This window comes from Sarcophilus harrisii, chromosome 4, assembly GCF_902635505.1.
Source record: "Sarcophilus harrisii chromosome 4, mSarHar1.11, whole genome shotgun sequence".
Lineage (NCBI taxonomy): Eukaryota > Metazoa > Chordata > Mammalia > Dasyuromorphia > Dasyuridae > Sarcophilus > Sarcophilus harrisii.
The window spans coordinates 281,124,471-281,137,725 of NC_045429.1; the positions used below are offsets into that span (position 1 = coordinate 281,124,471).

General features: G+C 38.6%; 1 protein-coding gene across 12 annotated transcripts in view; it reads right to left on the reverse strand.

Annotated features, from left to right (window-relative positions):
- PPARD (peroxisome proliferator activated receptor delta) overlaps window positions 1–13,255 on the reverse strand; it is a 76,682-nt gene that overhangs the window by 17,697 nt on the left and 45,730 nt on the right. Inside the window, exon 1 of one of the 12 annotated variants that reach the window (XM_003768981.4) lies at window positions 2,657–2,809. The exons of the other annotated variants lie outside the window; for them this stretch is intronic. The gene's annotated coding sequence lies outside the window, so the exon portion shown is untranslated. Of the gene's footprint in view, window positions 1–2,656; window positions 2,810–13,255 lie in introns of those variants that run through there. 12 annotated transcript variants of the gene reach the window in all.

Below are 13,255 nucleotides of genomic sequence, written 5' to 3' on the forward strand. Positions count from 1 at the left end.
ATATTCTGAGAATTCGTGGGATTCAAGGTTATGATAATTATTTCAACCTACTTAAATTTTTTTTTTTAAGTTCAGAAGGAGATCTGAAAACAAATAGCATTGCCTTCACAACCAACCTATGAAGAAGGTAAAATAAGCATTATTTAACCTAAATGGCAGATGAGAAAAAATAAGTTCAAAGAAAAATAAATGTGAAGAATCAAGATTTGAACACAACTCTCCTCACACCAACTTGCTATAGAGAACAAGAATTTGTCAGTTTATACTATATCGTCCAATACTTATTTTTTCTAAACCATATGAGGAGAGAAGTACAAGCATGATGACTTTTTTTCCTCCCAGAACTTAGGGAAGAATGATAACTTGCCTAAGGTAATATAGCTAAGTATCAGAACTAAGATTTGAATTCAAATCTTTCTGAGTCTAAAGCGAATGCCCTTGTCATGAAAAGGAAAGTAATTATATAATTATATAAATAATTAACAATATATAAATAATATAATATTATATAAATATTAGATCATTAGAAGAGTGTACTCCACAGGAATTTCACCAGATTTTATCATAGTCTAAATGATATATCCCTTAAGATCATTCACATCTTTTTGTTCTGATTTCCTGATGATTATATAGCTTTCTAATTACTAATTTAGTTTCCCCACTGTCTTGATACTAGAGAAGGTGACAACCTGAAAAATAGGCTCGGGTATATTGGTTCCTGAAAAATTATACCCCCTTTAATGTAGTTTTTTTTTTTTTTTAATTTACATTTTTTAATACTCTCCACTTTCAACCGCTTCAGTAATTAACTGGCTTTATAATTTATAACAAAGTTTCTTGTCAGAATGGCTGGTATGACTTAGCTCTCTAAGGTAATGAGCTTATAACAATCCAAGTGAATTTATTTAAATAAACTCTATTTTCTGACCTTGCAAAACTGAGGATCAGCCTTTAGGGTAGTGATAATCCTGAGGTTATTGCCAACAATGTCCGTTCTAAAAAAGCCATTACCTATCTTTATTATAAAGGCAACAAGTTAGCAGATCTAGACCAGTGCTGCCAAATCAAATGAAACAAATTCCAGTTGGCCACATATTGATTTTGTTGTTGCTGTTGAGGCAATCAGGGTTAAGTGACTTGTCCAGGTCACACAGGTCCAGGTCAAGTATCTGTAGCCAAATTTGCATCTAGGTCATCCTGATTCCAGAGCCAATGCTCTATCCACCGCCACACAGAATATGGATTTAGAAAACTATAAGTTAACATTATATCTATGCTGTATTAGATTTTTACTTATTTTGTTAAATATTTCCCAATTATTATTTTTAGCTGGTTTGAACTTTATTCTGGATATCTGCTCAGCCCATGAGTTTGATGCCCCTGGTCTAGACGACCTTGCTAGAGTACTGAGCGTAACAGAACATCTTTTGGGTAAAGGCTTAAAATTCATACTGAGCAGTTTTAATTTGATCTGAGATTAATCTGAAAAGAAGTTAAGAAACCAGAATTGGATGGAAAGAATGATGTGACCCTTGAACAAGATTCTTGATGCCTTGGAGGATGATGGAATAAAAGTGGGAGAAGCCCCTGAGATAGTAATCCAAGTGTGAGGTAACTAAAGCATGAACTTGGATAGTGGAGAATTGGAGAGGAATGATATGAGAAATGTAATTAGAAGGAGAAAACTGACAGATAAGGACAACAGTCTGGAACTGAAAGAGATGGGGAGATGAACAAAGACAATTTACAATGCCTTACACGTGACTCTGAGTTTACAGGAGGCAGGGGAAATAGTGAGAGTGAAGCTGGGGTGATGTAGAAATAATCTCACTTGGGCTAAAGCCCAGATCATTTCAATGTTATGTGTTGGCAGACATCCAAGTAGAAATACCTAGAGTACACAGGTGAAGAAGGCTTGAGGAAACTAGGGTGGACATAAAGATTGAAGTCCTAAGTACAACAAGAGATGACAAACTAAGTATATGAGGGTCAGAAAGACAAAGGGGGATAAAAATCAAAACTCCCACCTAGGTTTTGGCCTGATGTAGTAGCCATAGTTAAAAGACTATTAGGAGTTTGATTTTAAGGGATCCCAAAGTGTCTTGTAAACATCAGTTTGCTATAGGTAATAGCTCGATCTGTGCTTAGTTTTGTGGTAGGAAACCAATCAGACTCCCAGAGTGGTTCTAGAGCTCCTAGCTAAGAGTTTTGGCCCAGTGCCAGGAAGCCTGTTTTCCTCACCAGATGTGGGTGTTTGTGCCAGTTGTGCTTCCTTGAAGCCTCCAGCACAACTGGGGAAGTGGCTTCAGACTGGGGGACAAAAACCCACAGGCCTTGGGTTTCTTAATACTTATATTTAACTGCCATGTTGCAACCTATGTCTGGGTTTTACCAAAAGCCATTCATTTTTTATATTCTCTTTGTTATTGCTCCACCCACCACCAATTTACAGACAATGGTAATGGAAAACTGAGGCAAAATGAAGTGTACAATCTCACCAGTGTCTCCAGCTTGTTGAACCTGGGAGAGAAATGACAACCTATACAAAGTCCCTCAAACTACACAAGAACCAGATCCAAGTCTGTTTTCCTAAATATCCCATCCTCCTTCCCACAACTGAACACCTCCCTCCTCTTCCTCTCCTCAGCACACTCACCAAAAATAACACGCCCTTGCACAAGCTTCGGTGTAGCATGATAGAAAGAGCCTTGGTCGCTGCTGCCTCCTGAGGGCTCAGCACTGACTACACCTCCATCTCATTCGGGTTCAAGTTTCTACGCCCTCTCCCTGCCCCATAGCACCACTTGGTAGTCTGGTATCTCCTGATCGTGCAAGCCACACCCCCCAGCAGTGGCTCCTTCCCTCCCTCCCTCCCTCAGAGTCAGTACAGGCCTAGGAGGACAGGCTGAGTAAGGGCTACCAGGCAGCCTGTCAGAACAGAGAGTGAATTCTCCAAGGAAGGAATTTCCTGCAAAACAAACTCCCAGGCTGCCTCATTCCCTAAATACAATGAGGAATGAGAAGAACCACTGCTCTGGCCCAAGTTTCTGCCTCATCTTTGTTTATGTTATTCTTTATGCCTAGAATTTCCCCCTATTTCCTAACCCCTTTCCTCTTCTTTCCTTTAGTAGAACTTTTAAAAGTCCCATTCTTTAAAATTGTGAGAAATCAATTATTTCTCTTATATTTAGTAACTAATTATTGAATCAGCATACTTTTCTACTTTCTGATCCAGAAATCAACAAGTGTGGGAAATCTCTCTAAGAAAATTACCCAAGCCAAGATCTAATTAGGCAGTTAAAAAAATTTTAAGTTTGAGCTAATGGATATATTCCTGCCCATTGTGTTTCCTTGGGACAGATCTGGGAAAATGTTGATTCTCCTTAAGACAAGTGATATGGAGACTGATGTCTCTTTGCCAGGATTTGAGTGACCTAAGTCACATACCCCAAGACTGCCTACCTGCCATTGTGTTAAACAATCAGAATTGAATAGGTAATAGGGAATAATTTCTCTTTGAAAGGCACATAAACTATAAGCATTAGGGATCTTTGGTCTAAGAGAAATGGCCAAATGACTATCCTTTTACTAATAATGTGTTGACCTTATTAATAACATGATTAAATTACCAAGAAACTACATCTTTCAACATCTTTAATACCCACAAAATTACAACCTCTCCTATGAAACCTTCCTTGACTCATTTAGTTGGCAATAACTTTTTTCCTCTTGGACCTCATATAGCACTGTTTATATACTATTCTGTATTATTTTCTATTATAATTACACCTAACATATCATATTCCATGCTTCCTGAAGGAAGAGACTTGGTCTTATCTAAACTTTATATCTTCTTAAAACCTAGCACGCACAGTGCTATACACTATCTATACACAGGATGCACTTAATAAATATGTCAACTGAAACTGACCTTCTAATCCTCTGAATGCTGCAAAAGCAGATAAACATCATAGACACAGCTCCCTTAAACGCTCATTTATGCTACAATGAAAAGTTGAAAAGATCTTCTTCCTTGCCTCCATCAACTTAGAGCATACATTTGTATATGTCATTATTCTCTCCTTCTCACCCCTTACCCCATCTCCCAACTGAGGGCAAGAAGTATAGTATTCCACTCTGATATACATTGCTAAATCCTTCCTAGAAGGCTTACTACTAAACGACTGTAAGAAAGTCATAAACTTTCTTTTTAAAAAAATAATAGCTTTTTATTTTCCAAATATGTGCAAAGACAGTTTTCAACATTCATCCTTGCAAAATCTTGAGTCACAAACTTTCTGGTTTATAAAATGAAGGAGTTGGGCTGGTTGACCAGGCCCCTTCCAGCTCTACATCTAGGATTCTATTAAGGCCTAAACTGAAGGGCCTCTGTACCCGAGTGAGCAAGCACACAGAAAGACAGGGTTCTTCCTGACTAGGAGAAGAATACACAGTCCAGGTCTGAGCTGGCCATCCCCATTCAGGGTCAGTCAGCCTCATCTTGAGTAGCTCACTACCTCCTCCTCACATGTGGCACACCCAGAATTGTGGAAGCTGTAAACAGCTTCTCAGCTCCCCACAAGCAGACTGCAGACATAAGGAGTGCACAGCCTGAGCCCGCTAAGGGGAGAGAGGGCAGGGATGAATGAATGCAAGGAGATAGCAACACAATGTGTCGGCATTACAGGTCCATGCCTCTGGGTTTCCAGGGAGGGGGCTCTACCCTCAAGCACTCTGTAGGGGCTGGCTAAGGGAATGGTAGGCCCCACCCCTGCCAATACTAAAAGTATGAGGAGGATTTGGAATTCATGGGAGAATGGAATAAGCTTCAGGTTCTTTTGAGAATGGTTTAGTAACAAGGACTCGGCACCTATCAGATGTAAGACCCTATGGGATGGAGTTGGGGAGGAACACACAGAGAAAGGCAACTTGAAGAAGGTAGGAGAGAGATGAACTAGACCTTCCAGGATATGCAGAATATCTATCCAGGGAAAAATATGAAGGGCTTACAAGGTAGGAAGAGCGACAGCTGGAATGATACCGCAGTCAACAAACTTAAAGTCATAATTTAATATCTGTCAAAAGATCGTTTGGCTAGATGGAGGCTCAGGTTAACAGGGTAGTGGGAGGGAGACTGGATCAGGCAGAAGGATATGGTTCTGGCTCCAGTTTTGTATCACAGGGTCAGAAGCAAGGATACTTTTAAATCTAGAATTAAATCCATATTTATTAAGTGCCAACTACTTGCAAGAGTCTAGGCTAGGCACTTGGGAGTACAAAGATGAAATAAAACACAGGAGCTTATAATTAAAAGTGGATGAAGGATAAAATATGCACCAAAATTAAGACAAGGCACAATGCAAAGACCAAAGGAGAGGTCCATATAGTAGTAAAAGAAAAAGTAAAAAGGAAGATATCACTTACAGCTAGGGATTGGGGATAAAGAAAAGTCTTCACGGAACTAGCGGAACATGAAAGAGTTAGGTCTGAGGAAAAGGAAGACCTTTAAGAGATGGTAATATGTCCATTTCAGGCATAGGAGACAATATGAGCAAAAGTTTGGGTTGAGATGGCAGAAAAAGAACTGGGGCTGGTTCAGGTGATAGCAACACAATATGTAAAAGAAAGAAGGATGAGCCAAAACTGGAATTGCAGATTGGAACCAGACTGTGGAAGGCCTTGAAGGCCAGGATCAGCCATTTATTTATATCATATTCAGTAATCAATGGGAAGTCAAAGGTTTCTGTTCAAGGGTAATGTAATATAGCAATATTATGATGGGAGAACTCTTATAGGCACTGCTGAATTGCCAATTCACTGTCAATCCAAGGAGGGAGGCAGAAATGACAACATTTAGCAATCTGGCCTGGCTTCAGGGATCACTAGGAGATGGAAGGGGGAATTTTCACTTCACTAATGATGGGGATTTCATCCTCAGCTGATATTTAGCACTTGCTTCTCTTAGTTGTATGTGTACATATTTTAGCTGATATGTATGTGTACAATTTGATGATAGTATTTTCCACACACAGTATTTTATTTTATTTTCATATTCTTGTAAAATATGAATTGCATACTAAAGGGGAAACAGACTCAGGGGAATGAAGTAATTAATCATAGTTACATGGAATCAGATTGTGACAGGGGAATGAAGTAATTAATCATAGTTACATGGAATCAGATTGTGACTTGAATTTGGGTATCTCTTGGCTGCTACCTCTCTCAATAAATGCTCAAATCAATAATTGACTCAGGTGACCAGGGAGATGATAGATTCCTTATCTGTCAGTTGAGGTAACCAGTCAGGAAACTATCACCCAGAACAGAATTCTTTTTGGAGTAGGATCACAATTCTCCTTCCCTGAAAAAGTTATTCTCTACTACTTTCCCTTGAAGGTGACTTGGTCATTATCACTTTCTTCCTTAATCCAACCCAGCTCAATAGGTATCCTCCAGTTTGGGTGAAAAGATAAAGGAAGGGGTGGCTAGTACTCTCCTAGGGGATGGTATCAATCTGATATTCCCATAGTCTCTCTGTTCCCTTCCCCCTCTTTCTTTCAATCATTAATCCAAGATGCCAGATCTAGTAGCCTCCATCTAAGAAATGTGTCCTAGTTTTTCCAGGCCAATGACTCTTGAGTGCTCTATGTGCCAAATCAGGTCAATAATCTGCTGCCTTATCAGAGGCACAAGGTGCTTGTGACCTTTCAACATTCAGGATGAATCCCTACCAATGTGGTTACAATCCTGAAAGCTAATACTATAATACTGACAGCAAATCCAGAGAGGATATAGAAGATTTAGAGCTGGAATAATCATCTGACCCATTTTACAGATGAAAAAATTGAGGCCTAGAAAGGGAAAGTAACAATGCCTGAAATGATAGTAAGCACACATACATTGTTTTACAATCTAAAAAAAGGCTTCACATAAATTACCTCATGTGAGCTTCACAACAACTCTGTAAGTAGGTATTATAAATATGTAAACTGAGGCTCAGAGAAGGGACTTGTTCATGGTCACAAAGATAGGGAGTTAGCAGAACCCAGGTCTGACTCCAGGTCAGCTGCCTTTTTCTCTCCCCATTCAGGGAAAAACTTCACTCCTAGACTAAAGATGAAATAGAAGAAGGTCTAGAAAGAAAAGATAACCCTGGATAAAGAAGAATTCTTTGTAGAGATGAGTGAAGATCAGTGTTTAAAAAACAAAAATGACTTTGATGATCACCTGTATCCCAAAAGAGGCTGCTTCCCCCTGCCCTGAAACACATCCTGTCTCCATCTTATAGCACTGAACCTCACATGCAAAACGATATGTTCATGCTTAATATCTTGTCATGGCTAATTCTATATTCTTTAGCTCCTGACAGAGAAGTATAAGGTACCACAATATTGGAATTACCATTTTTTGGAGGGTGGAAGTAGAAGATAAAACACATCAATACCCAACTCATGATGGTATTTATGATCCAAGACAGAATTTGGGTGAGTAGGCAGCCAGATTTGGCCCTTGGGCTGTATGAAGACATAAACAATATGTCTTCTGGAGAGAGATGAATGGACACAATAGATAATGTCATTTCTAAGAGGCTCAGGCAGCCATGCAGTGTGAATTCTGGGATCTGAAAACAGATGGAAATGATGGGGCAAGAAAAGATAGGTATTTGTTTTCAGGGATGGAAGGGAGAACATCACCAGGTTTCTTCTACATAGAACTAAAGGGTTTCTGCTTGAGAAGGGAAGATTACAACATAATGTGGCCTTTCCCTTTTCAAATACCTCTACCTATCTTTGGAGATTATTTTTTCCCTTTAGATTTCTTCTTGCTCTCTACTAGGAAGCATTTTAAAAAATAAATTCATTATTGACTTCATGAATTGTCCTTCTTCGCACCCCACCCCCCCCCCCCAATCTCCTAAGGGAAGAAAGAGTGCAAGAGGAAAAAAATCAAAAACAAAAACCAAACAAACCTTTTCCCATAGAAGTTGTCTCAGTTTTATTTCTAGGATGGTGTTTGTTATGAGAGATTCTCCCATTGTATTTGGCATTGATCACATCCAAACTAGATTCCTGTATCTCATTACTAAAGAAGGATAAAGGAAACAACTTATGGATCTTGGAGCAATAATGGGGCTAATTACAGACATGTATCAAAAAGCTGGGGAACCAGAAGTCTGAGCAAAGAATGTTTGAGGAATTTCAGTTTAGAAAAGAGAAAGTTGAGGAAGATTTTTTTTTCTCCCACAGACAAAAGCAGAAGTTCAAATTTGTTTTAAGAATAATATAAGACACTGGGTGGGTGGGTGATCAAGCTAGAGTTGGAATTTCCTTTTCTAGAAGATTTGAAAATAGAATAAAGCATTACCTTTGAGGGTGATTTATTAAGAATAATTCTGCCTACAGGCAAAAAGGATGGACTATATGACTTCTTGAGGACCCTTCCCTACCTAGTGCTCCAGGATTCAAAGCATAGTGCCCCAATACCTAAAGGATATAATACTGATGATAACCTCATATTTCTTACCACAGCTCTTCACCTAATGCCAGTTGTGTTCAGGACAGAAAGAAGTCAATTGGAAACAATCTGAAAATCACAGAATCAAAATTTCAATCAAAAGAGAATTAGGAAAGTTTTAGGAAAGTTTTAAGTCAAACAGTCCTGGAAAAAAATCTCCACTACAACTTATGTGACTCTTAGGTGACACTGGTCACCTAGTCTCTTGAAAACCTTCAATGAGGAGGAGGCTACAACCTTTAGAGATAGCCTATTTTATATTAGGATAGCTCCTATCTCTAGGAAATTTCCCCCCCAGACATTAAGCCTAAGTTTCTTTTTTCCCTCCAACTTTTTCTCATTGTTCTTCCATGTGATTGTTCTTTAGAGGCTTGGAGACAGCTATCAGTCTCTTCCTTCTTTCAACTCTTCTCTTTTTCAAGCTAAATGCCTGCAGTTTTTTCATCTGATCCTTACTCAGCATGGACTCTCAGCACTTCACTATCCTGGTTTCCTCACTTTCCAGCTTACCAACATCCTTTCTAAACTGTGTTGCCTAGATCTGAATATGATCCTCTACTTGTGTGTGGTCTGATCAGGGTACACTACAGTAGATCAATAGCTCTGCTTCCCTCAAACAGGTATCTCATTGGCAATTTTGGTTTTCCTATCATAATGCTGACTTACCTTGAATTTGTACTTCACAAAACCCCAAAATTTTTTCCCAAACTATTGTTCATATCTGCCTTTGTACTTGTGAAATTTTTTTGACCTAAAGGTTTGAGGAATCAAAAATGTGAGGAAAGGATAAAGAAATTAAGAGAATAAAGGGCTTTTAAAAGCCCTTTCTTATTCCTATAATTCTATTTTATTAACTTCAGAGTTCAATGTTCTGGTCTGTCAAGGTTTTTGGGGATCCCAATTTTGTCATCTAGTATACTATCTTTCCAAACTTTGTGTCAATGACAAATTTGTCCATGCCTTTATAAAAATATTGATAAAAACAATAAACAGTAAAAGGTTGAACAGATCTCTACTGGAAGTCTCCTTTTAACATGACATGGAATCACTAAATAACATTACCTGAGCCCACTCATTTATTTAGTTTTGAATCCAAGGAACATTCTGGCTATCTGTGAACCACTTACCTCCCTTATTTGCCCTGAGCAATCAGTAGGATGGGGGATAGACACTGAGCAGGCTCTCAAAAATTAGTTCTGGGGAAGGAGTCAGTAGGTCCTAGTCAGAAGTGACATCATTAATTTGGAACTGAAAATAAAATTGAATTTCAAAATTTTTTTTAAAGTGATGTTTATTATTTTTGAAGTTTGGGCAGACCAAAGACAGCACAGCAGGTTGTGAAAGGCAGAAGGGATGAGACGAGATGAGAGCAATATTGCCTGGAAGGTTTTATCAGGCAGCTGGTGAGAGTGGCCTGGGATATATTGAGCTGGGAAAGTCTGGGTACTAGTGTGGCAAGATCCTTACATTTGTAGTCACTATTTGGTTGTGGAAGAAGAGACACTGCTTCTGGCTTAGGAAGCTCATTGGCTGTACTCATTAGAAAGCAGGGTACAGAGCATTTAGAAGAAGAAGAAACAACCCAGCCCATATTTAGGAAACTACCACAAAATTACCAAATATAAAGCTAAATGGTAATGTTCTAAGAACAGTATGGAATTGTTAAGAGCACCAAGAGAAGGCAGTGAGAAGCTCGGAAACAGAAAAAAGAGAGCTGCCTTGCAGATTTGAGACAGGAAGCAGACTCAGTATAACAACAACCTAGAGGACTGGAACAGTTACAGACTTTAGAAGTAACTGCTGTCTCTCCATTCCCAGGAAAAGCTAGTCTGAGAGGCAATGGGAACAAAATCTGAAGAGAGATCCCTTTGAGTCCTTTTCTTGCACACTAAGGAGCCATTCAGATTTTTTGTTATCCTTGGCCTTCAGTTTCCAGGAGGCAAGGCCAAATGAGAGGCTAAGTTACTACCTGCCATCTTTACTCACTGATTTGAAACAGAAAGATGGAAGCAGGAACCCTAGATAAATCTGCCATCAGAATGAAAGGAAGAAGAGAAGAAAATTCATTACAAAATGAATCTATCCCACTGCAGTGGGATAGATAGTACCACAAACTTAACATCCAATGCAACAAGCCTGAATCCTGGGGCTGCCATCAGATATAAAAAAGTGGAAACTGCATGAGGATGAGAACAAACCATTAGGTTGTAGATTCAGAACACTTGGGTTCCAGACTTAGCTCTTTTATTTTGTGTTCTATAGGGAAATTATTTCCCATAAAGAGCTCTGAGTAGATAGTTTTCAGTTTTCAGTTTATGACCTAAGAAGATCTGTGGAAGGAAATGAAGATGTTTAAAATGTTTAGCTTTAAGAAATGAGAAGAGGACAGGTACTTAAGGGCTTTCATGAAGAAGTAAGTTTTTGTTGTTGTTCTCTTTAACCTCAGAGGACAGGACCATATCTATAGAAAGAGGCAAGCTTAGGTTTAATGTCAGGAAAGCTTCCTAACAATGAGAGCTAATCAAAAGTGGAACTGCATGCACCAGGAAGTAGTGGGTTTCCCTTCCCTGGAAGACCACCTTTGTGGGAGGAATTTGTTTTCAGAAAGGGGCTGGCCAACATGGCCACTGAGGTTCCTTCTAACTGAATTTCTGTGACTCAGTCCCTCAAGTTCTACCACTGACAATTCTAATCTTCCAGAATTAAAAAGAATTTAAAAAAAAAATTAAGGTTTAAGCAGGATGAATACAGAGAGGCTTGGAGAGACTTACATGAACTGATGCTAAGTGAAATGAGCAGAACCAAGAGATCATTATATACATCAACAACGATACTGTATGAAGATGTAATCTGATGGAAGTGGATTTCTTTGAAAAAGAGACCTAATTCAGTTTCAATTGATCAATGATGGACAGAAGCAGCTACACACAAAGAAAAAACACTGGGAAATGAATGTAAACTGTTTGCATTTTTGTTTTTCTTCCCGGTTATTTTTACCTTCTGAATCCAATTCTCCCTGTGCAACAAGAAAACTGTTTGGATCTGCAAACATACATTGTATCTAGGATATACTAGGACATATTCAACATATATAGGACTGCTTGCCATTTAGGGGAGGGAGTGGAAGGTGGGAGGGAAAAATCGGAACAGAAGTGAGTGCAAGGGATAATGTTGTAAAAAAATTACCCTAGCATGGATTCTGTCAATAAAAAGTTACTATAATAATAATAATAAAATTATGGTTTAAAGGCATTGGGGAGCCAAAGAGCCCACCTGTTTCCCCCATATTCCTATAGGACTTCTGATACACTGGATAGAAGTTCAGTATTATTTGGACTAAGTTCTTAAGAGGCTAAAGAGATGTGGTTTAGATATTAGTAAAGTGGATTCAGAGCTGGCAGATTCTTTCATACTATGCTCCAATTTATGACACTCCTCTTCTAGAGGAAAGGATATTTCTTAGATGAGTTAGTTAAGTCTCTCTTTACCCTGGATTTCATAAATGGCAATTTTTTTCTTCCCTATCTGATATACTTACATTGTACATTATTCCTGTCTCAACAGTGTCTTACTCTTCTACTATGAAGTTGAGATCAGATCTTAATCTAAACTTTGGATTTTCCCCAGCACCTGCTCTGCCCAGTAGGTGCTTAACAAACACGGGCTGAATACTGAAATAGCAAATTAAGCTGCATGAATATTAACTTATTGAAAGTTCACGTCTCCCTAAAATCTATCAACTATTTGCCTCATTCTTCAAGTCACAGCCCTCTCTCCTCTCAAATTATTTCACAACCCTTAAGGAACCCTTAAGACTTCCGAAAAGTCTACTGTCCCTGGTTACCCTAACCCATCAGTGAGGAAAATACAATTGCTCCCCTTCTGTAAGCCAATACAAAATCACCACAAACATCTGGGAAGCAGAGATCACAATTTGGAAAAACTTTATGGGAGAATTAATTAGCATGGTAAATATAGCCAGAAATTACCCATCACCAAACCAGTGACGACTTCAGAGTGCTTCTGAACTTCTTCCACAATGACCCCTTCATGCCTATCTGGTGCTTCTGAACATCTACTTGAGCACTGAGGATTAGAGAATATGTTGTTTCCATTTTTGTGGTATTTACAAACTCATCTTCCAGGATAAGAGGCAGGAAAATTCTGATTATGAAGTTGTTGTTAATAACAACAATAATACTATTTGATATTTAAAGTTTGAAAAGTACTTTATTTTCATTATATCATTAGGGCTTTGTAAGAACACTCTGAAGTAGAAATTATTAGCCCCATTTTACAGATAAAGAAGCTCAGGATCAGAAAAATTCAATGATTTGTCTAAACATACAAGGCTGCTAAATATCAAAGGCACAATTTAAAGCCCAGTCTTCCAGATTTCAAATCCAGGGCTCTATCTTCTATGTCATAGTATCTATCTACGGGGAAGGGAGGCTATGAAGCTAGGATGCTCTTCAATGATTACATACAAATTAGAGAAATATTAAGGACAGGATAGAGACTGCTGACAAGGGGAAAGAGCAAGACTACAAGAGTGGGCAGGATTACTGAGATGAAATGCAATTCTCTGATTCTTCCCCTCTTCTCCACCATGGAACAAATCATGAATGGCAATTTAGGTTAGAAATAGAAAAGTATCAGTGAGTACTTCTCGACTTCCAGGGAAAAGGATAAGATATAAGACAAGGCAAGAACCAAACAAGTTGACAAACTATGACAAAGG